The sequence below is a fragment of the Tachyglossus aculeatus genome, chromosome 16 (assembly GCF_015852505.1).
Source record: "Tachyglossus aculeatus isolate mTacAcu1 chromosome 16, mTacAcu1.pri, whole genome shotgun sequence".
NCBI lineage: Eukaryota > Metazoa > Chordata > Mammalia > Monotremata > Tachyglossidae > Tachyglossus > Tachyglossus aculeatus.
This window is the reverse complement of record NC_052081.1, coordinates 43,863,586-43,886,200: the sequence shown is the minus strand read 5'-3', so window position 1 is coordinate 43,886,200 and position 22,615 is coordinate 43,863,586. Positions and strand designations below refer to the sequence as shown.

The following is a 22,615-nucleotide window of genomic DNA, read 5'->3' as shown; positions in this document are numbered from 1 at the left end:
TTGCCTCCGGGGTCATCCATACCCTACCTCAGTCAAGGTCCCCAAAAGCTCCAGATATGGAGCTGTTCCAACCCACGGGGCCAAACCACCCTGACAAACAGGAGGTTCCTCCTGGTGTCTAACCCAAATCTCTCTTGCTGCAGGACTAGCTCACTTTCTCTTTTATGTCCTGGGAGTCAGAGTTCAGGGGTCACCCTCCTGTGTAGAGTGGCCTTCAACAGCCGTGGTTGCCTTCTTTCCCAGGCACCACAGCAGCCCACCTCAGTTTCCTGTCCCACCCCGCTTCCTCCTGAGCCCCTAGCTTTTTTCAGCCTATTTGTTGCTTCTCTCTGAGACTCCTCCTTCCAGGGATGGACATAGAGCAGGGGGACGCCCTCCTGGCTGGCCCGGATTGGAGTGGGAGCCCCTGGAGGGCAGGGCCCGGGGCACTGGGGGACAAGATGAATGAGGACCTGTCCAGCCCTGGACACCTGACGTTTGTTATCCTAGAGGTCTCCTCTTCTTCCTGGGTGGAGATGAGAGGACTCTCTCAGAGCAGAGCTGCTGGTGGAAGCAGCATGAGGTGAAGGATGAGTGAGGGCTCCAATTAAGTGCTCACTGTCTGATTCGGGCTCACTGTGTCTCTCTCTGCCTCTCCTTGGGGATGCCAGAGTCTTTCACCTGCTAGAAAGACGATTATTTCATTGACGTTTCAACCGGTGGATACTGAATTAGGACTTCTTTCGCTTCCTCACCCTCTTCTTCCCTTTCCTTTCTCTCTCTCCTCACCAGCCTTCATGCCTCCAGACATCTTAGTATTAATCAATCAATCAATTGTATTTATTGAGCACTTACTGTGTGTGGAGCACTGCAATAAGCGCTTGGGAGACTACAACACAATAATAATAACCTTCTTGCATGTTCTGAGACCTGAAGTCTAAGGACTGAAGTCATCTGTCTCTCCCAATGGGAGACTTCATCATATACTATGTACCACACACTTTGCTAAGTGCTGGGGTAAACACTAGAGAATCAGATTGGATCTGGTCCCTGACCCACCTTGAGCTCATGGTCTAAGAGGAAAGAAGAGTTGATACCTTATCCCTATTTTAGTGATGAAGAAACTGAGGCTCAGAGAGTTGAAGAGACTTGCCCAAGGTCACACAGCAGGCCAGAGGCAGAGCTGGGACTAGAACTTGGGTCTTCTAACTTCCAATCCCATGTTCTTTCCACTGCCAAACTTATTCTTTCTTCCTCCAGTCACTTCTAGACTTTGAGCATTCTCTAGACATGTGAGTTCATTGCGGGCAGGGAATGTGTCTGTTTATTGTTATATTGTACTCTTCAAAGAGCTTAGTACAGCGCTCTGCACTCAGGAAGTGTTCAATAAATACAATTGAATGAATGAATGAACCTCCCAAATCATTGCCCTTCCTCCCTGATCTGATCCCGTTCTCCCATTTCACTCACTCACCTTCTAAACAGCGAGTCACCTGGGATTCAGAGTTACAAGGGCTTGAAGTCAATGGAGCTCGACTCATCCACCTCTCCTGCCTCCAGGCTAATTTAGATTCCGCTCTTCTGGGGACTCCATAAATCCTTGTTGTCTGCCTGTTTAGAACGTTCCTTGGAAGTTTTGGGAGTGGGGATGGTTTACATGGCATCATCCGTACCCCCTCTTGGCCCTCTGTATGGGGGACAGAGAGTGTAGAGTTCAGGGCCACCGAAAGAGACACCACCACAGTGATTCCTGTCACCACTGGTCCAGGATCATGCCCTCCTCCTCACCCCGATGCCAGGCAAGTCCAAGGGCAGAGCCAGCCCAGGCTGGCCACTGCCTCTGCCCAGGAGAGTACAAAGGAATTCCGGAGATCATGTCTCTGGGAGGGACTGATCGGACCAACAGCTCATAATCTCTTCCATTACTTTATGGGAAACCAATACAAATGCAATTGGTACAGAAGGACGGAGTCGGGGAACGGTGCCAGCACTTAAATGTCAACGGGAGAAAATTTCTAACCATGGCCCGCGGCGGGGGGCCTGAAAGGCCGAAGGGGAGGGGAGGGGTGAGGCAGAAGGGGCAGGAAATGGGGAAGACACTTCTTTAAGGGGGGGCTGGAGAGACCTGTAAGTTGTTCCCCGGTGGGGGAGGGGAGGATTTCTGAGGAGAGGGGATGGAGAGGAGGAGCAGGGAAGAGGGAGAGCGGATGGAGAGGAAGGGCAGGAAGAGAGGGAGGGGAGGGAGGAGAGGAGGAGTAGGGAAGAGGGGGAGGGAGGAGAGGCGGGTTGGAGCGAGGAGGAGAGAAGTAGAGGGATGATTTGTTGCTTGGCTCCCATTCTGCCTCCTAGAGGGGCTCAGAGATGAGTGCCTCTCTCTGGAGGGTCATCAGATGGCAGAGGAGGCTGGCACAGAGGGCACTTAGACCAGAGACAGGGAGAGAGAACACCTGGAGTGGAGGCTGGCATAGCCTCTGGAGGAGGCTGTTGAAGAAAACCCCTGAGTCGAGGCTGGCAGGGATGGGACGTGAAGGAGGCTGGTAGGGATGGGACCTGAAGGACGCCAGTGGAGAGGACACCCGGAGTGGAGGCTGGCATAGAAGGCATCCAGAATGGAGGCTGGCAGACTGGATTGTCCCTAGCCAGACTGTTGTCCATGGGAATGTGGGCAGGGTTAGGGGTGGGGGTATCCCAAGGGGGGAGAGAGGCTGGGGGAGGGTTGTGACTCTTCTCTCCTTTCTGTCCCACCATTGGAACCAGCTGGCCAAGGGCTGGCCACCTGGAGCTGGGTATGGCGGCCTGGCAGAGATAAGGGGCAGAGAACAGCCAGGAGTAGGCTAGGCCATCACTCAATCTTCAGTTGGGGAGGGGAGGGGGCAGGGTGGGAGCCAGATATGGGTCGGGGGTCTGGGGGTGGCAGGAGCACAGGGTTGAAAGTGGGCACCCTGTGGAGGGTCAGGGGTAGGGGGAGCTGGCATAGGCTGGCATAGGGGTGTTCTGGCACAGAGGATTCTCCCTGTCTCTTTGTCTCCCTGCCTCTCTGTCCCTTTCTCTAGTGCTGAAGCTCTATTCCTCTCCAATTCTATTTTTTAATGGTATCTGTTAAGCGCTCACCATGTGCCAGGCACTGTTCTAAACACTATGTATATACAAGGTAATCAGGTTGGAAACAGTCCTTGCCCCATATGGGGCTCACAGTCTTAATCCCCGTTTTATGTATGATTTAACTGAGGCACAGAGAAGTGAAGTGACTTGCCCAAGGTCACACAGCTGATTAAAACCCAGGGCCTACTGACTTCCAGGTCTGTGCTCTATCTACTAGGATATGCTGCTTCTTGGTCTTTGTCTCTGTCCCTATGTCACTCTCTCCTTTAGATCTCGGTGGGCCTGTCTGCCTCTCTGCCTCTGCCCACTACAGATGTTCTCTATTCCCTTATGTCTCTCTCCCTGTTTCTCTCTCTTCTGTAGATCTCGGTGGGTCTGTCTGTGTCTACCTCTGATTCCCTCCTCCTTCTGTCTCTCCCTGTCTCTCTCCAGGTCTCCCTGACTCTCTCCAGCTCCCCCATCTCTTTCCAGCTCCCTTGTCTCTATCTCCCCCATCTCTGTCCATCTCACCCTGTCTCTGTCCAGTCCCCCATCTCTAGCCAGCTCCCCAGTCTCTCTCCAGCTCTCCCTGTCTCTCTCCAGCTTCCCCTGTCTCTGTCCATCTCCCCATCTCTGTCCAGTTCCCCTGCCTCTCTTTAGTTCCCCTGTCCCTGTCTAGCTCCCCTGTCTCTCTCTTGCTCCTCATCTCTGTCCATCTCCCCCTGTCTCTGTCCAGCTCTCCCTGTCTTTTTCCAGCTTCCCCATCCCTCTCCGGCTCTCCCCCTCCCCAACCTCTGGTTCTTTCTGCGCCCCTCATGTTCCTGCCCCTCATTGCCCGGTACAACTGGGGGTCGGCCCACCCTCCCTTCCTCTTCTGCTCCCCACTCCTTCCCGTCCCCCAGGTAGACTGAGAAGGCCTCCTGGGTCCTGTCCCAGGGACCCTCCCCCCCGGGTTCCCGCACCCTTCGCCCCTCGCCCTCCTCCCGCTCCCCAGGGTCACTCGCCCCCCGCTGGCTCCGAGCCAAGGCGACGTTCCACTCGGGTGGCCCCATTCTCTCTCTGGCCGAAGTGGTGGACAGGCCTATAAATCACCCAATTTACCCAGGCCCTGGGCTCCCCGCTCTCTCCATCACTTTGTTTGATGGAGCAAGCTGTGGGGAGGGGGATGAGAAGAGGGGAACGGGCGCAGGGCCATGTGTCTAACCCTCCTCCCTCCCCCACCCCTTCCGGCCGCCCCTTTCTCAGTATCAACAGGTGCTCAGCTGGAATTCCCGATGCCTCCTTAGTGGGCAAGGCCGCACCTGCCCCGTCCCAGGGGAGCCCGGGAGGTTGTTAGGCCACAGAAACTGCCCCTGGGACGGGCCTGGGAGCTCTAGGGCTGGAGTCCCCCTGCCCAGACTCTGGAAGAGTTGCGCTGAGCCAGAGGGGTAAACTGAGGCAAGGGTGGGCGGGAGAACCATGGAGCCTGGAGGAAGACTCAAGGAGAGGTCCTCATTTGTGTGTCCAGAGCAGCTCAGCTCCTTCCTTTCTGACCAGAGGGCCCAGGGTCTCGTCATCCCCTTCTGACCTCAGACCCCAGCCTTGCAACCCTAGAGCCAGGCTTTACTCATGGGGGGCACTTTCTCCCTCCTAGTCTTTGGGGCGATCAGAACGCTTGCTCTCACCCCCACCCCCAGCCTGGGGCCTCGGAGCCTCTCTGGGAGCACCGAACCAGCAGCAATGGAGCGAGAGGGACTCAGGGCAGAGCCATGTGTCATTTGCTGTTTTCCTGTTGCCCAGGCACAAGGGAAGGGCCGGGGCAGCTGTCAAACTTCCAAACATTGCTTGGCTGGTAGGCAGCCAGGGCGGTAGATTGGTCACTTATTCGGAATGAAAAGTATCTAGAAATATTTTTCACTTTTTCTTGAAATTCCTGGAAGTTGCTTGAATGCTGTCAGTGTGTGTGTGTGTGTGTGTGTGTGTGTGTGTGTGTGTGTGTGTGTGTGTGTGTTGGGGGGGACAGGGAGCGCTGAATTGGTGCTATTTCATCGAGCTTCCATTCCCTTGGAAGAGGCAGCTGGACAGATGGTGGGGGCTTTCCATGATGTTGGATTTGAGGGGCAGGGGATTTGAAGGAGAGAGACAAGCAGGGAGAGGCCTAAAGGGGTTGGGGCTTTTGTGGGGACCAGGCAGGGTGGGGTTTGGAGGACAGGAATAGAAGATCTAATGGAAGAGACACCCAATTCAGGCTCTTTGATTCTTACTCTGCAATCCTCCACTGTGCTCCTGCTGCCCCACCCCTCACCTGGCCCACCTACTCCAGGAAGTCCTTCTTTAGACCAGGTTATGTGGGAACAGGGTGGGGGTGGGGGGATATTTGGGACACACACACAGAGTGGCAGCAAAACCTAATGGAAAGAGCCTGGACTTGGGAGTCAAATGATCTGGTTCTTCCATGTGCCTGCTGTGTGATCTTGGCCAAGTCACTTAACTTCTCTGTGCCTAATTTCCTTCCCCATAAAATGGGCAGCTTGGTTTAGGGTGACACCTTCTGGCCCCCAGGTGTGTGCAAACATGATGTTTTGGCCAGTGCTGGGTGTCAGAAGGGATGGTAAATGGAGGCCTGGTGATGGGTTTGGCAAAATAGTTGGCATGAGGGAGTGTGGGGCTTGTTGCTGGATGGCAGTTCTAAGGGGAAGAACTGGGGGGGCATGGAGGGGGCAGCCAGGCCTTGGCCCTCCATATACCCTGTCCCTTTCTCCTCAGACACCTGCTGCTGCGTTCGGGGAAGGAGACACGCAAAATTGGAGCATCTCCTCCCAACAGGTCCGATCCAGTCCCAGGGAGCCAGACCAGTGGGCAGAATTTCCAGGTATGGATTTCTGGGAATTGGGGCGGGGCGACCTGTGTGACAGTACTTGGGGGCGGAGTTAGGGGGAGACCGGCAGTTTCCGAACGTCCTGAAGGAAGTTCAATTCATTTCATACATTCAAACGTATTTATTAAACGCTTACAGTGTGCAAAGCACCGTACTAAGCGCTTGGGAAACTACAATACAACAATAAAGAGTGACAATCCCGGCCCACAACGAGCTCACAGTCTGGGGGCAGGGGAGACAGACATTAATACAAATGGACAGACATCAATACAAATCAATCAATGAGTCAATCAATCAATCGTATTTATTGAGCTCCTACTGTGTGCAGGGCACTGTACTAAGCGCTTGGGAGAGTACAATAAAACGGAGTTGGTAAAAACGTTCCCTGCCTCCAATGAGTTTACAGTCTAGAAGCGTGGCTTAGTGGCGAGAGCAGGGGCTTGGGAGTCAGGAGACGTGGGTTCTAATCCTGAATCCTCCACTTGTCTGCTGTGTGTGACCTGGGCAGGCCACTTAACTTCTCTGTGCCTCAGTTACCTCATCTGTAAAATGGAGATTAAGACTGTGAGCCCCACGTGGGACAACCTGATTACCTTATATCTTACCCAGTGCTTAGAACAGTGCTTGGCATATAGTAGGCACTCAACCAATATCATTATACCTGATTACCTTGTATCCTCCCCAGTGCTTAGAACAGTGCTTGGCATAATGTAAGCGCTTAACAAATACTATTATTGTTATTGTTATTATTATTATTATTATTATTATTATGTGATGATCTCCGGCCCCCTGCCACTGCCCCGACTCCAGCCTCTCCCCTTCCGCAACGGGGAAGCCGCGGTGGGAGGGGTTTGGGGGTTAGCCCGGGGGCTTCCAGCTTGTCCCAAATTGCCTCCCGCTGACCTCGCCCTCGCATCCCGCTGGTCAATCAATCAATCAATCGTATTTATTGAGCGCTTACTGTGTGCAGAGCACTGTACTAAGCACTTGGGAAGTACAAGTCGGCAGCACATAGAGACAATCCCTACCCAACAGCGGGCTCACAGTCTAGAAGGGGGAGACAGAGAACAAAACCAAACATACTAACAAAATGAAATGAATAGAATAGATATGTGCAAGATACATAAATAGAGTAATAAATATGTACAAACATATATACATATATACAGGTGCTGTGGGGAAGGGAAGGAGGTAAGATGGGGGGGATGGAGAGGGGGACGAGGGGGAGAGGAAGGAAGGGGCTGGTCGCTGGTCGCTGGAGGCCGGACCCTAGGGGTTCCTCGCGGAGCCTTTCTGGCCTCCGGCCTAACGGGGGCATGTAGAGAGCGCCGATCCCGTGGAGCTCGGGAAAATAGAGGAGTGGGAGAGAGAAGGGGCGGGGGGTGGGTGGGTGGTCGTCCGCAGGGGGGAGGGGCCGAAGGGGACAGCGCAGGGGCGGAGACACAGTGCGAGGGGCTGAATCCCGTCCCCCTTGCCATGCCGGGGAGAGAGAGCTCCTGCAGCCGCGGGGATCCATTAGCCACCGAGAAAGCGCCCGGCTCCCCATTTGTCATTCCCAAATCTCCATCATCATCTTCCCTCTCCCTTCCCCTCATCCCCTCCCTGAGCTCTCCACTCCGGCTCTTCCCACCCCCGCCCAGCTCGTCACAAGGTTCAAGGAAGTAGCGTGGTCTACAGCCCGGGCCTGGGAGCCGGGGGACCTGGGTTCTAATCCCGGCTCGGCCAGATGCCTGCTGTGTCACCTTGGATAAATCACTTCGTTCCTCGGGGCCTCCGTTTCGTCATCTGTAAAATGGGGATTCGATATCGGTTCTTCCTCTTACTTAGACTTGGAGCCCCATGTGAGACAGGGACTGTGTCCAACTTGATGATCTTCCATCTACCCCAGTGCTTTGTACAGTGCTTGGCACCTAGTAAGAACTTAACAAATATTATCGTTATTATTATTATTATTATTATTATCTTTATTATTATTCTCAGGCCTTGGACAGGCGAGAGGGACAAGGAAAACTGGGGGTGGAAGGATTCCTTTCTCGAGGAAATGGACTTCAGTAAGAGTGATTGTAGTTATCGATCAATCAATCAATATTTATTAAGAGCTTAATTTATTGAGTGAACAGAGCACTACTAAGTACTTGGGAGAGTATAATAATAATAACAACAATAATAATTATTATTATGGTATTTCTTAAGTGCTTACTATGTGCCAAGCACTGTTCTAAACTCTGGGGTATATACAAGGTAACCAGGTTGTACCACGTGGCACTCACAGTCAATCCCCATTTTACAGATGAGGGAACTGAGGCACAGAGAAGTTAAGTGACTTGTCCAAGGTCACACAGCAGGCAAATGGTGGGGCCGGGATTAGAACCCACGACCTCTGACCGCCAAATCCGGGCTCTTGCCACTAAGCCAAGCTACTTCTACACAGTAAAATTGATATATTGTGTTCTCTCAGGTGCTTAATACAGTGTTCTACACACAGTAAGTTTTCAATAAATACAGTCGATTGATTGATTGGTAGACATGTTCCTTGCCCTCAAGGAACTTATAGTCTAGAGGGGAGACATTCATTAAAATAAATTACAGCTATGTGCTTAAGTGCTGTGGGGCTGAGGGTGGGTTGAATTTCATGTATGTAAAGTGCAAGGGTGATTCAGAAGGGAGAGGGATTAGGAGAAATGAGGGTTTAGTTGGGGAACGCCTAGGCTAGACTTTTTAGCAGAGAAAGGAGGTGGGAGATGGGGATGCTTGGTTAGAATGGGGTTGGCACTCATCTATCTGGGGAAGCCTGTTTCCTAATACCTCTAGTCCATAATGCTCCTTCCTGTAGGATCCTTGAAGTCAGGGATCATGTCTTCTCATTCTTCTGTACTCATCCAAGGGCTTACTGCAAGGTACTGCACACAAGAGGAGCTCAAGAAATGTCACTGATGAATTGATCGTGACTCATTCTGGTTCAGTCACCCTACACCCATCCCATTACCTGCATTGCCCCCTGCTGTTTTCCTCTTCCTCCTTTTCCCTAAAGTGGCCCAGCCATCTCCAGCCTTCAGTGGGCAGGAACAGGGTAGCCTAACTCCCCTCTCCCCACGTCCCCTCCCTCCCCCCCCCTCCCTCTGGAAATCACAGGTAATTTTTGTGGTCGACTGGCATTATGCCCAGCTGGCAGTGGTGACAGTAAAGAGGGAGCCAGGTGGCAGGATGCCCAGGGGAGGGAGCCTGCCACCGTCCCAGAGGGAGGCAGAGAACATGGTTGCCAGGCAGTGCCAGTTGGGCCAGTGGTCCACCAAGAACCCCAGGCCTGGGCAAGGGAATTCTCCAAGCTCTGAGGGTGGGGAGGTAGGACCCTGGAGTTCCTTTTCGCACAGTGGCCTGAGGTTCCAATTCTGATGAGTGAGCAAAGTGACCCTTCTCAAGGGCTCCCCCTTCTCTCCCGGCCCTCTCTCCTGGCACAAACGCCCCCCACCAGTCCAAGCCTCCCTTTGGGCCTTTGTTGGGGTGAGGACCTCGGGATGGTCCCTCAGACTGACCCAATTTAGCCCTGCACATAGTCCATACATCACAACAAGGTTTGATCCTCTGAACCCCTGAGGCTGCCTGCCTCTCCCCCGACCCCCTGATTCCCCGTCCGTGGGAGACATAGAGTTGGACTGGCCCAGGGAGGAGCAAGATTGGGAAGAGGGACAGGGGAGCTGAAGACCTGTCAAGGGAGATGATGATTTTGATGCTGATGAGGAAAGAACGGGACCTGTTCCTTACTTGTACACCTCAGAATGAGAGCAGAGGGAGGGAACAGAGGGCTAAGGGAAGGGGCTGGGGAGAGGAGGGGGAGGAGGCAGGGTTGGTAGGGTAGGGTGGGGAAGCTTGGCACAGGGTGGTGGATGGGAGACAGACATACAGCAGGTGGAAACAAGGAGACATAGGCCTCTTCTGCATACCGACACAGGCACACAAACACTCGCCCAATCCCAGTCTACATATGCTTATAAGTGCGCACACGTGCGCGCGCGCGCACACACACACACACACACACACACACACACACACACACACACACACACACACACACACACATATCTAAACCCTTTCCCTCATGCTGCAATGGACAATCTTTCCCCTGGCTGGGCAGGGATGGTAGGGCTCTGGGCAGAAGCGACTTAGACTGTGAGCCCCATGTGGGACAGGGTTGGCTGTGACTTAATTATCTTGTATCCACCCCAGTGCTTGGTACAGTGCTTTGCACACAGTAAGCACTCAATTAGTACGATTGAATGAATGCCTGGCACAGAGTAAGTGCTTAACAAATACCTTTTTTTTAAAAAAAAAAAAGGCAGGGAGCAGAACTGTTCATGGTGCAGGAGGAAGGACAGGTGGTTCATGGATGCAAGTGATGACTTGGTGTCTGTGTGGATTTCAGTTCTGGGGTTTTGCTCCACTCTATCCTCCCGAAGCTTCCTGAGGCTCAGAGCCCCGATGTTCTCACTGTCCAGTTGAAAAGGTGGGGTATACTGGGCAGTTCTGTAGGGTCGGCTCCTGGAGATCTCAAAGCACTTCAGGGTGGGACTTGAGCCTCCTGGTGTGTTGGCATTGAGGGACATTGAGGCCCCTGGAGAAGTTGTGAGTCCCGGCCCTCTCCCTGCCAATCCTGGCCCTGATGCATGCCAGCTGGGGGTGTAAGAAGGTTGGGGAGGGGGGTCTGGTCAGGCATAGGAGACCCCAGGAAGGAGTACATCAGCTCACTGGATCCCTCTCCCCACAGTGCTGCCTCCCCTGAGACCCTCTAGAATCAAACTTTATATTGTTCCAGGCAGGATAAATCAATGAAACCGAAATGAGTACATTTTCTAATCTGTTTAAAGGGCAACGAAGCGTGGAATTGTGATCCCCAGACTCCCGTGGGTGGAAATCAATCCTGGGCCAGGCTGGAAGGGTGGGGCACTGGAACGGCAGCCTCAGAGTCTGGGATGCCAGGACCCTCCCCACCTTCCCACGAGGGGCCAGGGAAGGGTGCAGGTGAAACAGGACAAAACAGAGGTGCCCAGGCCCAGGGGCCATCACGCCATGCTCTGCCAGCATCGGGTGAGGGTCCTGGGTTCCTGGGATCCCCCTTCCCCCGCCCACCAGGTAGCCCAGGGGGCCACTGCTACTTTGTTTTCGGGTTGTTGGGGGATGGTGGGATAATGTGGTGACGATTGAAAAGGGCTGAGAAGGTGTGGGGATGAAGGTGGTGTCCGTTGGGAAACTCTCTTCTGGTAGAAGATGAGCTGGGCTGGCAGCCCGGGGCTAGCTCTCACCTCCTTCTCTGGGTTTGTGCAGAGTGCTCAACCCGCAGCTGGAAACTGGGGATGCCCAAGACAGAGCTTCCTGAGCACCTGCCCTTGGCACCAGTCAGAGCGCTTGAGGAGCTGACTTGATGAAGGGCAGTTGGCATTGGAAAAGCAGTGGAGTGGCAAGGAATGTCTTCCTTCCCCTCCCTGAGGAGCAGCCTGGCCGAGTGAGAAAGAATCTGGCTGGCTCCAGCACTCGGGAGACCTGGGTTCTAGTTCTGCCTCTAGCCTGTTGTGTCGCCTTGGGCAAGTGAAAGCACTTTTGGGAAAATATAAGGTGTTATTATTTCTCCTCTTTGGAGCCTCTTCTCTCCCCTCTGCCCCACGACTCTCCTTCCCTCTGGACCCCTCCCTTTCTTCATCACCCTACTCCACCTCACCTCTGCTCTCCCCTTGCCCCCTGACTCAACGTGGTGGGATGGGGAGGGGAATGGGACTGGAGTGGGAGAAGTGGCTGTTCCCTCTCAACCTTCCTCAGCACATCGATAATTTTCCTCCAAGCAATTAAGGGAAGCCATTGCTCCTCAATCAGCCGTATTTGAATATGGAAATGACTTTTAATTACTCCAAGTCAATACCATTTCATCACCGCATATGTGTTTGGATTAGCGGAGCAGTTCCCATTCAGCTGGTGCAGTGGTTCAGCCAGACCTGGGAGGATCTGTGGGGTTTCCCGCTGAACCCCAACTTCCAGTCAGACCCCCCCACAGACACAGACTCTTTTCCTCTCCAGGCTTCTGGCCGGATTGACTACCTGCATTCCTGGGGAGTTCCTCTATCTTCTCTCCATTCTGAGACCAAGGGGTTCTTTTGTTCCCCCAAAACCCAGCTCCCCCACCCCAGCCCCTTCCCCTCTTCTTCCTCCCCCTGCTGTGGCCTCCTCCAAACTGGCCCCTGGGATTATTAAAAGACACCGTTGCCAGCCTAGAAGGCTGAGCACCATCCTTGGGTCTGGCTCTCTGCCTGGCCTGGCTGCGACCAGTTCGGGGCTGCCTCTTCCTGGCTGATCGGGGGTTCTAGAGTAATGGATCGGGGTGCAGTGAGTAAGGATGGGGAACATTGTCATGGCAACCAAACTGACTCCCTCAATCCTCCCCTGCTTCCTTCCTTTCTTTGGGACCCATCCCCAGCTCTCCTCCCCAAGAGAAAACCCACTGCTGATTCCTAGTGCCAAAAGGGAACGCTAAGGGTCATCAAGACCAGCCCCCCTTTTTATGGTGTTGGTGAAGCACTTACTATGTGCCGGGCACTGTATTAAATGCTGGGTTAGATACAAGATAATCAGGTTGGCCACAGCCCATTTCCCACATGGGGCTCAGTCTTAATCCCCATTCTACAGATGGGGTAGCTGAGGCACAGAGAAGCAAAGTGGCTTGTCCAAGGTCACATAGCAGATAAGAACCAGAGCTGGGATTAGAGCTCTGGTCCTTCTGACTCCTAGGCCTGTGGTCTATCCACTAGGCAACACTGCTTTCAGAGCTCCCTGCTTCTAAATCATCTCAATTCCTTGCCTATATTAAGCTTCAATGATGACCTTGGCCCAGTACTGATGGCTCTGGATCCCTCCTGTCCCTGCACATCCCTAGGGTGGAGGGTGGAAAGGATTATGGGACAGGGATCCCTGGGGCCACCCTCAAGGCTCAAGGAAGAGGGCACTTCTGGTCCACTGGAAAGTGGACAACAGACCACGGAGGCCAGCTGAAGCAAGAGGTGGTTGTGGGAGATCAGGCACGGACTGGCCCAGGCTACCAACATAAATTGAGACATCATTCTTCCACCTCCACTACCTCCGAGGATCCTTACAGAAAAATCAGGCAACCACCTGTTCGGTCTGGTTTTGGTGGGCGCCTGCTTGGAGGCAGGGTGCCAGACTAGATGACCCTTAGGATTCTGACATTCTTTCCCCCTCTCCCTACTCCCTGGCCTCCATGTCCCCCATTCCTCTCCCTCCCCCTGAGAGAAATGTAAGGCATAGGACTGTTGGCAGTGGTGTGAGAGGAGGTGCCAGAGGGCAATCCTCCCTGCTTTTAAAGACGCCTGAGAAGGAGATCCTACTCCCTCAGTTGGCCTAAATCCCAACTCAGTCAGGGAGGTCTAACCCCAATCCCTCTCGCTGCAGTCTTCACAGATTATCCTCTGCAGAGCAAAAGAAGGACCCCGAAGAGGCTGGATCAGGGGATGGGTTTGGGAGCCGTGGAAGCTAGAAAAGGACCGGTGTGTCTGCCCCCTGCTGGACGTGCCCTCTCAATGTCGAGCTCCTGTCAACCCCGAGGACTCCCAGGAAATCAATCAATCAATCAATCGTATTTATTGAGCGCTTACTGTGTGCAGAGCACTGTACTAAGCGCTTGGGAAGTACAAGTTGGCAACGTATAGAGACGGTTCCTACCCAAAAGTGGGCTCACATTCTAAAAATCCCTCTCCACCTCCGCCCTTTCCTCTTCTGGCTTCCCCACCTCGGCCTCTCCAGATCAGTGGGATGAGCGCTCAAGTGTCTGTATTCTCCTGGCCTCTTTTAGACTGTGAGCCCACTATTGGGTATGGACTGTCTCTATATGTTGCCAACTTGTACTTCCCAAGCGCTTAGTACAGTGCTCTGCACACAGTAAGCGCTCAATAAATACGATTGATGATGATGATGATGATGATCACAGTCAGGGATGTCTAACCTCAATCCCTCCCGCTGCAATCAGCACATTCCATCCTCTGCGGCTGGGGGAAAACACTTATGGGGGCAGAGGAAGTGGGGAGAAAGCTGAAGATTGGGCCTGCCTATCCAGATCTTGTTCAACATTGCTCCTAACCTTCGGGAGGAGGTCATCTTTCCTTCTCCCCTACCGCGGGGCAGAATGGGCAGCCAGCCCATGGGAGATGCTAAGCATCTCCTCCCACCAGAAGATCTATATTAAAAGATTGATTGATTGAAGATGCTAACCCCTCCCTGGGGGCCAGTTCTAGGTTGCCTGGCCCTCACTGGAGTCCTTCATTGCCACGGGAAGCTGGGAGCCAAAAATACCAGCAAGTTCCGGAGGGACTTGGATATTCACGGACAAGCTCTCCCCAGCGGGTAATTAGAGGGAGAGTTTGGCATTTTGGATGGCCCATCTCTGACCATGAGGATGAGGATCCAGGAGGTCAGCCAGCACACAGTCCCTCCAAGCATCCTGGTGCTGCTGCCCCTCCCTGCTTTCCCAGAGGGCTCAACTCCTCCACCCCCCCCACTACCCCCCCCCCATGCCAACCCCAGTGACAGTGTAGCAACATGGGGCAACATGCACAGCTGGAAGACTGACACTCCCTTCCTTCCGCCCCAGTCGTGGGGAAGTGCCTCGCTCCTCTCCACTCCCTATCTCCCTAAGGATCTCAAAGAGCCTCACAGACCTCACCTCCTGGGGGAGGGAAGGACTGGGAAGAGAACCCCAGCTGTAGTTACCAAGCTGCAGATCATCCTCCCAGTGGCAGTTGAATCTGCAGTCCATACCCTGCAAAGCACACACACACACACACACACACACACACACACACACACACACACACACACACACACACACACATGCAAGCACACATGCAAGCACGAGCGCACACACTTCCACTGCCTGGGGGCCGAGGGACCTTCCAGCCTCATAAATTTCTTTTAGGTGACAGGAAAGAGCCTTTCACCGGTCCTTATTACCTTTTTCCATTAAAGCCCATAATCTCACAATTCCCCCCGGCTTCTGCCTGGACTGGGTGACAGGAGGGGGATGGAGCCCCCGAGAAATTACCCTGGGGAGAGACAAGGGAGAAGGTGGGCAGCAGGCTAGGTTGGAACTGCCATCTGTAGCATGTTGCCTCAAAACCTGGCAGGTGCCAGCTAGGCTGGCTGCCAGGTCTGCTGTGGGAAGCTGGTACAGCCACATGTGGGACTACAGATGCCTGGGTTCCATCCCCAGCGTCAGAGAGGGTGCCAGGCCTCGGATTCCTACTCTGGACACTAGAACTGTGGCCTGCTGGGCACCATGCTGGCAATCCCGTTGTCCTGGGGGCACATTGCCACGTCCCCGGGGAAGCCAGGGTGGAGGCCATGGAGGGGGGTGCATCTCTTCAGGGGGTTAGAGAAGCAGCGTGGATCAGTGGAAAGAGCATGGGCTTTGGAGTCAGAGGTCATGGGTTCAAATCCCGGCTCCACCAATTGTCAGCTGTGTGACTTTGGGCAAGTCACTTAACTTCTCTGTGCCTCAGTTCCCTCATCTGTAAAATGGGGATGAAGACTGTGAGCCCCCCGTGGGACAATCTGATCACCTTGTAACCTCCCCAGCGCTTAGAACAGTGATTTTTGCACATAGTAAGTGCTTAATAAATGCCATTATTACTATTATTACTGCAGAGGACTCAAGGGCTCAAGTTGGAGGCAGATCCCTTGGTGTCTCTGCAGCACAGCTCTGCCAGGCTCTTGGACCCTCCCACTTGCCCTGTGCCTCCAAAAGTAGCCGCTGACCATTAACCCCCCTTTTCTTGACTAGGTTGTGATGCTGAGCAGAAGGGGAGCTCTGAGGTACCCAGAGACCAGAGTGGAGCCTGGAACCCTTCCATGTCCAGCTCAAGGCAGGGGAGAGGGGGTGACTCTTCCTTGGGCAGGAAGCTGCCAGCTCTCTTGTGGGGCTTCTTCAGGTCAGATGGAGTCATGCGGTCTGGCCCCCTGCCCCCATCCCCGTCCTGCTCTCTTGGGTTCAAACACCTCCTGGGAAGAGGGAGCTGTGGACTTGCTAGGGCCTGGAATAATAATTATGGTATTTGCTAAGCACTTGCTATGTGCCAAGCACTGTTCTAAGTGCTGGGGTACGTATAAGGTAATCAGGTTGTCCCACATGGGGCTTAATCCTCATTTTAAAGATGAGGTAACTTGGGTACAGAGAGTGAAGTGACTCGCCCAAGGTCACATAGCAGACAAGTGGCAGAGCAGGGGTTAGAGCCCATGTCCTTTGACTCCCAAGCCTGTACTCTTCCCACTGAGCCACGCTGCTTCTCTACTAAGCCACGCTGCTTCTCTGGCTCTCTCCTGCTGCAGCCAGAGCTCATCCCCTCACAGCAGCCCAGCTGGGCAGTGCCCTCTGGCAGTGACCTGTTCATGGACTCACAGTCTGTGATTTCGCAACCCCTCTGGTTCTCCCAGGCTCGGCTTCCTCTTCTCTGGGAGGAACCAGTCCTCCCCTCCTTGCCGTGCCTCCAACCGCTACCCAAGCCCTCCCTCTCTTCTTAGCCCTCCCCCCCTCCCCCCGGAAATATGGGCTTGCCTAATTAGACTGGTCATCCCCTGCCTCCCTTTTCTCTGCCCAGCTCTGCCCTCACCTGCCCCTCACTCAGTCACCACAATGTTTCCCTCGACCACATAATCACTTGATTAACCTACTTCTTTCTGGCTGCAGTCTCTGGGGATCTGGCCTAGCCTGAGTCCCCGGTGGCCTGCCGCCCAGGTCACCATCAATCTGCCTGCCCTCAGGCTGAGAAATGGGTCTGACCTAAGGCACTGAGGGCAAAGGAAAGGGGCTGGGGAAGCAGAGACTCTCAGCTGCTCTCCCGGGGCCCCATTCTCCCAATCCAGATGTGTTGGCAATGCCAGGATCGCTCTAGGAGGTCTGGACCTCCAGGTAGGGCAAAAGCCTAGTGGAAGGAGCACAGGCCTGGGATTCAGAGGACCTGGGTTCTAATCATCGACTCCTCCACTTTCCTAATGTGTGACCATGGGCAAGTAATTTCTCTACTCTGAGAAGCAGCGTGGCTCAGTGGCAAGAGCCCGGGCTTCAGAGTCAGAGGTCGTGGATTCTAATCCGGGCTCGGCCACTTGTCAACTGTGTGACTTTGGGCGAGTCACTTAACTTTTCTGTGCCTCAGTTACCTCATCTGTAAAATGGGGATTAAGACGGTGAGCCCCACGTGGGACAACCTAATCACCTTGAATGCCCCCTAGCACTTAGAACAGTGCTTTGTACATAGTAAGCGCTTAACAAACGCCATCATTATTATTGCTCTGTGCCTCAGTTGCCTCATCTATAGAATGGAGATTTACTCCCTGTTCTCTCTCCTACCTAGACCAAGAGGCCCGTTTGGGATAGGGATTGTGTCCAACCTGATTCTCTGGTATCTACCCCAGAGCTTAGTAGAATGCTTGGCATTTAATAAGTGCTTAACAAATAGAGCAATTATTTTTACTAGGTCACACTCTCGGGGGAGGCACCACTGAACAGGGCCTGCTCCCAGGCAGCGGCTGTCACACGCAGGCCCATGGAACACGTATGTAGCATGTAATTCCTTGTCACCCACACATTGGAGGGGTACCTCCAGGCACACACCCCTGGCTCTACAACCAGGAAGGCACACAGACCCAATCATTCCTCGGAGGGCTCTGAGAGGGAGCTCAGCGAGCACCCAACTTCTGGGGCCCTGAGAGGGAGCTCAGAGGGGACCCAACTTCTCTTAAAGAGGCCTCTCCGGACGGGTCGCCTTAAATCCTGCGATGCAGCCCAGGCACCGGGAAAAGGGGGGGCACGGAGGAAGAGCGGGGAATCTTCTTCCTTCGGCCTTTTCTTCCACCTGCGTCCACTGCTGACCCCCCTGGCCCTGGTCTGGTCTCCCCCTCAAGAACTGAGGGGCGCCTCTCCCCCTCGGGTCGTCATCATCATCAATCGTATTTATTGAGCGCTTACTGCGTGCAGAGCACTGTACTAAGCGCTTGGGAAGTACAAGGTGGCAACATATAGAGACAGTCCCTACCCAGCAGTGGGCTCGCAGTCTAAAAGACTGTGGTCCGTCCAGACGGGCTACTTCTCACGCCCCGGAGGTCGCATCCTCCCCCCTCCCCCCGGACCCCCAAACCCCCTCAGCTCCCCTTTAGGCTGTCTTCCCCTTCCTTCCCCAATCCCCTGCCGCTTTCCTCCCCCTCCCCTGCCCGCCCGGCCGCCCCCTCCCTCCCCCGGCCTCGCGCAGCCGCCTGATGATGCCTGGCGCTGTCACCCAGCCCCGCCGCGAGCTGCATGCAGCAAGTGCCAGAGCGGCGGCGGCGGCGGTGGCGGCAGCCCCAGCGCCCACCCGCTCCCGGACCCGCTCCAGGACCCGCTCCAGGACCCGCTCTGGAGCCGCGGGAGGCTCCGGAGCCGCCGCCGCCGCCGCCGCCGCCGCCGGCAGGACAGCGTGCCCGGGCCCGGGGAGAGGCGGCGGGCGGAGGAGCAGCCCGAGCAGGACCGCGGCGAGCACCATGCCGCTCCCGGAGCCTCCAGCCGCCCCCCAGTAAGCGGAGGGGCAGGCGAGGAGGGTCTTCCGGACAGACATGCAGCCCTGCCGCAGACCGGCCCCGGGGTCCGGGCTCGCCACCAGCCGCAGGCGGCACCGGGAACCTCAACGCGGCCTTCTGCAGGGCCGCCTACACTAGTTGCCCGCGGATTTCTCTATTTCTTTTGCTCAACCACCTTATCCCCCCCCCCCCTTTTTTTGGCATCGGTAATCGCGCATTGCCTTCTGCAACTGGAGGGACGGGGTAGCCTCTGGAGGGGCCGCCGGGGCTCTCCGCCACCCCTCGCCCCCGACGCCCCCCTCCCCGCTACGGCAGGAATGGCAAAGTTCCGCCGCCTGGACGGCTCCGCCTGCGCCACCTCGAAGTCCTGCTAGCCGCGATTAGGTGAGTGTCCTGGGCCCAGGGTCCCCTCTCCCCTCGGGCCCCCCCCGGGCGATGGAGTTCAATCGCGATCCCCCCCCCCCCCCACCCCGGCCCGCTTTTCTTTCCCGTACCCCCTGCAGCTGAACGAGGAGCCGAGAGAAATCGAGGAGGAACCCCGGCGCCCCTCCTCCTCGGCCCCGGCCGTGCCAGCCCTCCCCCGCCCCCCGCCCCAATTATAGATGGTCCTTTGTGCCGGCCGGGCCTCCCGCGGGAGGGATGGGGTGGGAGCGGGCCGCCGGGGGAAGGGGGTACTGCCAGCCTGGAAGTTGCTGCCTGGGCACTGCAGCGTGGGGGGCCGGGAACGTGGCGCATGGGATCCGCCTCGCCATCCTCTTCCTCCGCCTCCCGCTCCTCCGTGCCCCTACCTCACCGCCCACGGCGGTGCCTTCCTCCGGGCGGGGCACCGGCCTCCCCCACTGGGCCAGACCTGCCCAGCCCCTCGCCCACACTGCTCCTCCCGCCCCGTGGGCATAACGGGGCGCAGGGTAGAGAGGCGGAGAGGACTCCGGGAATAAGGGGTCGGGGACGTGGAGGGGGAAATCAATCCGAGGGCTCCGGGAGTTGGTGGGTAGCACCTCTTGGGGAACCAGAGCCGTAGGGGGTGCCCAGCCCGCGCGGGGCCCTGGGCCCCGAGTCGGATCGGGGAACTTTGGAGAGAAGGAGAAAGGGGAAGACGAGGAGAAGGAGGAGGAGGAGAAGGAGGGAAAGAAAGAGGAGGAGAAGGAGAATGAGGGAAAGAAAGAGGAGGAGGAGAAGATGGGCATAAGCCAATTGAGATGCCCGGCCGCTCTGGGTATCCAGCGGCTGGGTTGCCTGGGTTTCCTCCGGGGGGGGCTCTCTGGCGCCGCCTGCAGGCAGCCCGGAGAACAGATGCCCACCGCCGCTTCTCCTCCGCCATCCCGCGATGTGGTTGGCATGATGCTTTTCCCTGCCCCGGGCTCGGATCCCCAACAAATCTCCCCGCCATGTGGCTGGGCGCAGGCAGCCCGGCCCGGGTAGGGAAGGGGCCGCCGGTCCAGGTATCGGAAAAGGGCCGGGGGGGGGGGGGGTCTGCTGCAGGGAGATAAATTGATTCGAAGGGGGGTTGCGGTCGTGGTAGGGACGGCGAAAGCAGGCGGGGATGGGGCTCGGCGTGGGTAACACTCCGCGGGGGCTGGCGCCAGCTGGGCCGATTGGTGTTCGGTGGGTGGGGAGGACCACGTGTGGGGTGGGCACAAGGAACACGGTGGGTGGGCACACCCATGCGGCTTGGAGCAGCTAGCCCTGTGGGTGGCGGTGGGCAGGGTTGGGAGGGGCCCCAGGGGCCAGCACAGAGAATGGAGGCCGTGGTATTGGGGGGAGCTGGAGAGCAGGGGAGGGGGCTCTATGGTGATGAATGGGGGGGCATTGTTGGGAAGGAACAGGTGTGATTGTGTGTGTGTGTGTGTGTGTGTGTGTGTGTTTGTCTGTCTATCTGCCTGTGGGTCTTCCGGAAGAAAGAAAAGATGTAAGTCTTTCACCGTGCTGAGATGGGGCAAGGAGATGGGCATTTTAACCTCCGTGGTGCCGTCCCCTCCCCCTTTCTCTCCCCGTCCCCATCCCCCCATAGAATCTGGGTCGAGGGCAGCTGGGGCCACCGCTGGCAGGGCCGAAATTGGGCTGATTGGCAGGATGCTGGGCAGTGTGGGATTAGGTAGGGAGACTGGACTGGGCCGGCCTCGAGAAGCTACTCCTCCAGTTGGTCCAGAGGAGCCCTGGAGCTGCCCCCATGGATCCCTGGGCCCAGGCAAAGGGGGAGACCCCGCTCAGGTCCCCTGAGCCAAGTTCCTTAGGTAGGGACCAGGAACAGAGTGTCCCAGGCATGGAAGAACGGGCTGGCATCCCCAGGCCCTGAGCTGTGGAGCAGGACTAACAGTGGCTGAATGAGGTAGTGGTGGGGAAAGAAGCCCAGTGCTGCCAGCTCTTGTGAGTGGCCTTTCACGATTGGCACAGGCCGGACATTAATTACCGCGTGGCAGCGCCTGCCAGGAGGAGAGCCTGGGGGAGGAGCCCAGCCCCCATGGGCACACGCCCCCTTCCCATCTCCCCCCTGGGGCCCGGGGAGGAGGGCTGAGAAAGGAAGGCTGGAACAGCAATTCCATGGAAGGGCCAGCTGAGCTTCTTTCTGCGGGGCGGAGGTCTGGACAAGTGAGGCAGAGCTGTGCATCCGTCACCCAGAATCGGTCTGCCCGTCTCGACCCCGCTCCCTCCAAGTCCATCCCCTAAAATGCACCCGTGTCTCCTGCCCCGATCTCAGGGTGTGAGCCGGTGGGGCCGGAGGCAGAAGGCTGCACCCAGCTGCAGGGTGGCCTGCCTGGGACGCCCCGTCTTCCCCATGCTCCAGCCCTGGACCTACCTCTTGACCTTGGGCTTGACCTCTCTGAGCCTTTGAGCCCAAGTTTGACTGCTTTGTCTTGTGGGGCCTGGGGTGAGGGGACACCTGGGTTCTAGTGCCTGGAAGTCCACACCTGTGGAGGAGAGGCTGGGCCCCCTCCCCTTACTTTTTTCGGGGCCTGGGGTGGGCGATAGGTGGGTGAACAGGGTGAGAAGCTAGGGAGGGGTGTCGGGCACTGGCTGAGATGGAGAAGGGAAGGCTGTAAAGAATAAGTGGGTCGTTGGGATGGGACTCACAAGCGACAAGTTGTTTGCCAGACGGGGGTGGGTGGGAAGGCTGAGGGGGCGTGAAGGGGGGCAGCCTGCGGGTGCTGTTCTGGGGTTGAACGTGGGCAGTGAGAGAGGGGTGTCTCCAACCACCAACCAGATTGAGAGCGAGATCGCGGCTGTCAGAGGAGACAAAAGTTGCTTTTATACGGAAACAGAAAAACCCGCCCAGATGGTTTCAGAATCTTTCCTCCAGGATTTGGGGGCTGAAGGATAGCTGAAGGGAGTGACAGCCCACGAGCCTGGGACCCGGAAACCTGGCGCTCTGCCTCTTCACCAGCCCCTTCTGGTGTCTGGGGGAAACTGAGGCAGAAAAGTCAATCTGCTCCCCTGCCTTTTCTCCCTCCTCTGGGGGAGGGGAGGAGGTCTGGATGGCTGGCAGAGCTCTGTTCGGAGGCTGGGAAGGAGGTGCCAGGTTGAGTCCTGGCACATAGATGGCTGGAGTAGAAAGCAGGAAGGGGGTGGGTGGGTGGGGAGATCTGTTCTTTCTGAGTTCCTGGCCCAGGGCTGTAGTTGTTGGCTGGGACCATCTTTGGGGATGGATCTGGATCCCATTCCATTCCCCTCACCACACACCCTGGACTGTACCATTACAGCCCTTGTGGGTGAGGGGAGAGGTGGGCAAGAGGGCCCTGATAGGGCTGACACTTGCCCTGTGCTCTCTGCTTCCTGGCTCTTATCCCTGATGCCCCCTCCCCACTTCATCTGCCCCGAATGAGGGGCTCTGAGGACCTGAGTTTTTCTAACCCTTTGTAGTTCCTGATGAATTGATGGAAGCCTGGAGGGTCAGGTATTAGGGATGGGGAAAGGGGAAATGCCCCTCTCAAGGTCCCACCAAAACCTGAAGAAAGTCTTAGGAGAAGAAGGAGGGAAACTGAGCGGGGAGACGGAGGGGACAGTCTCATGGGAGAGAGTGATTTCTAAGGAAGAGGGGGGAAGGAATGGCAGCAAACCCCCACCACGACACCCCTCTCCCCAACATTGGCCCACCCCCACCTT

The 22,615-nt window shown here is 56.2% G+C and overlaps 1 protein-coding gene across 1 annotated transcript in view; it reads left to right on the top strand.

Annotated features, from left to right (window-relative positions):
• Positions 1-19,868: 19,868 nt before the first annotated feature.
• The window catches only part of ADGRB2 (adhesion G protein-coupled receptor B2), a 40,810-nt gene continuing 38,063 nt past the window's right edge, over positions 19,869-22,615 (top strand). Inside the window, 1 exon segment of the mRNA XM_038757972.1 lies at positions 19,869-19,956. The gene's annotated coding sequence lies outside the window, so the exon portion shown is untranslated.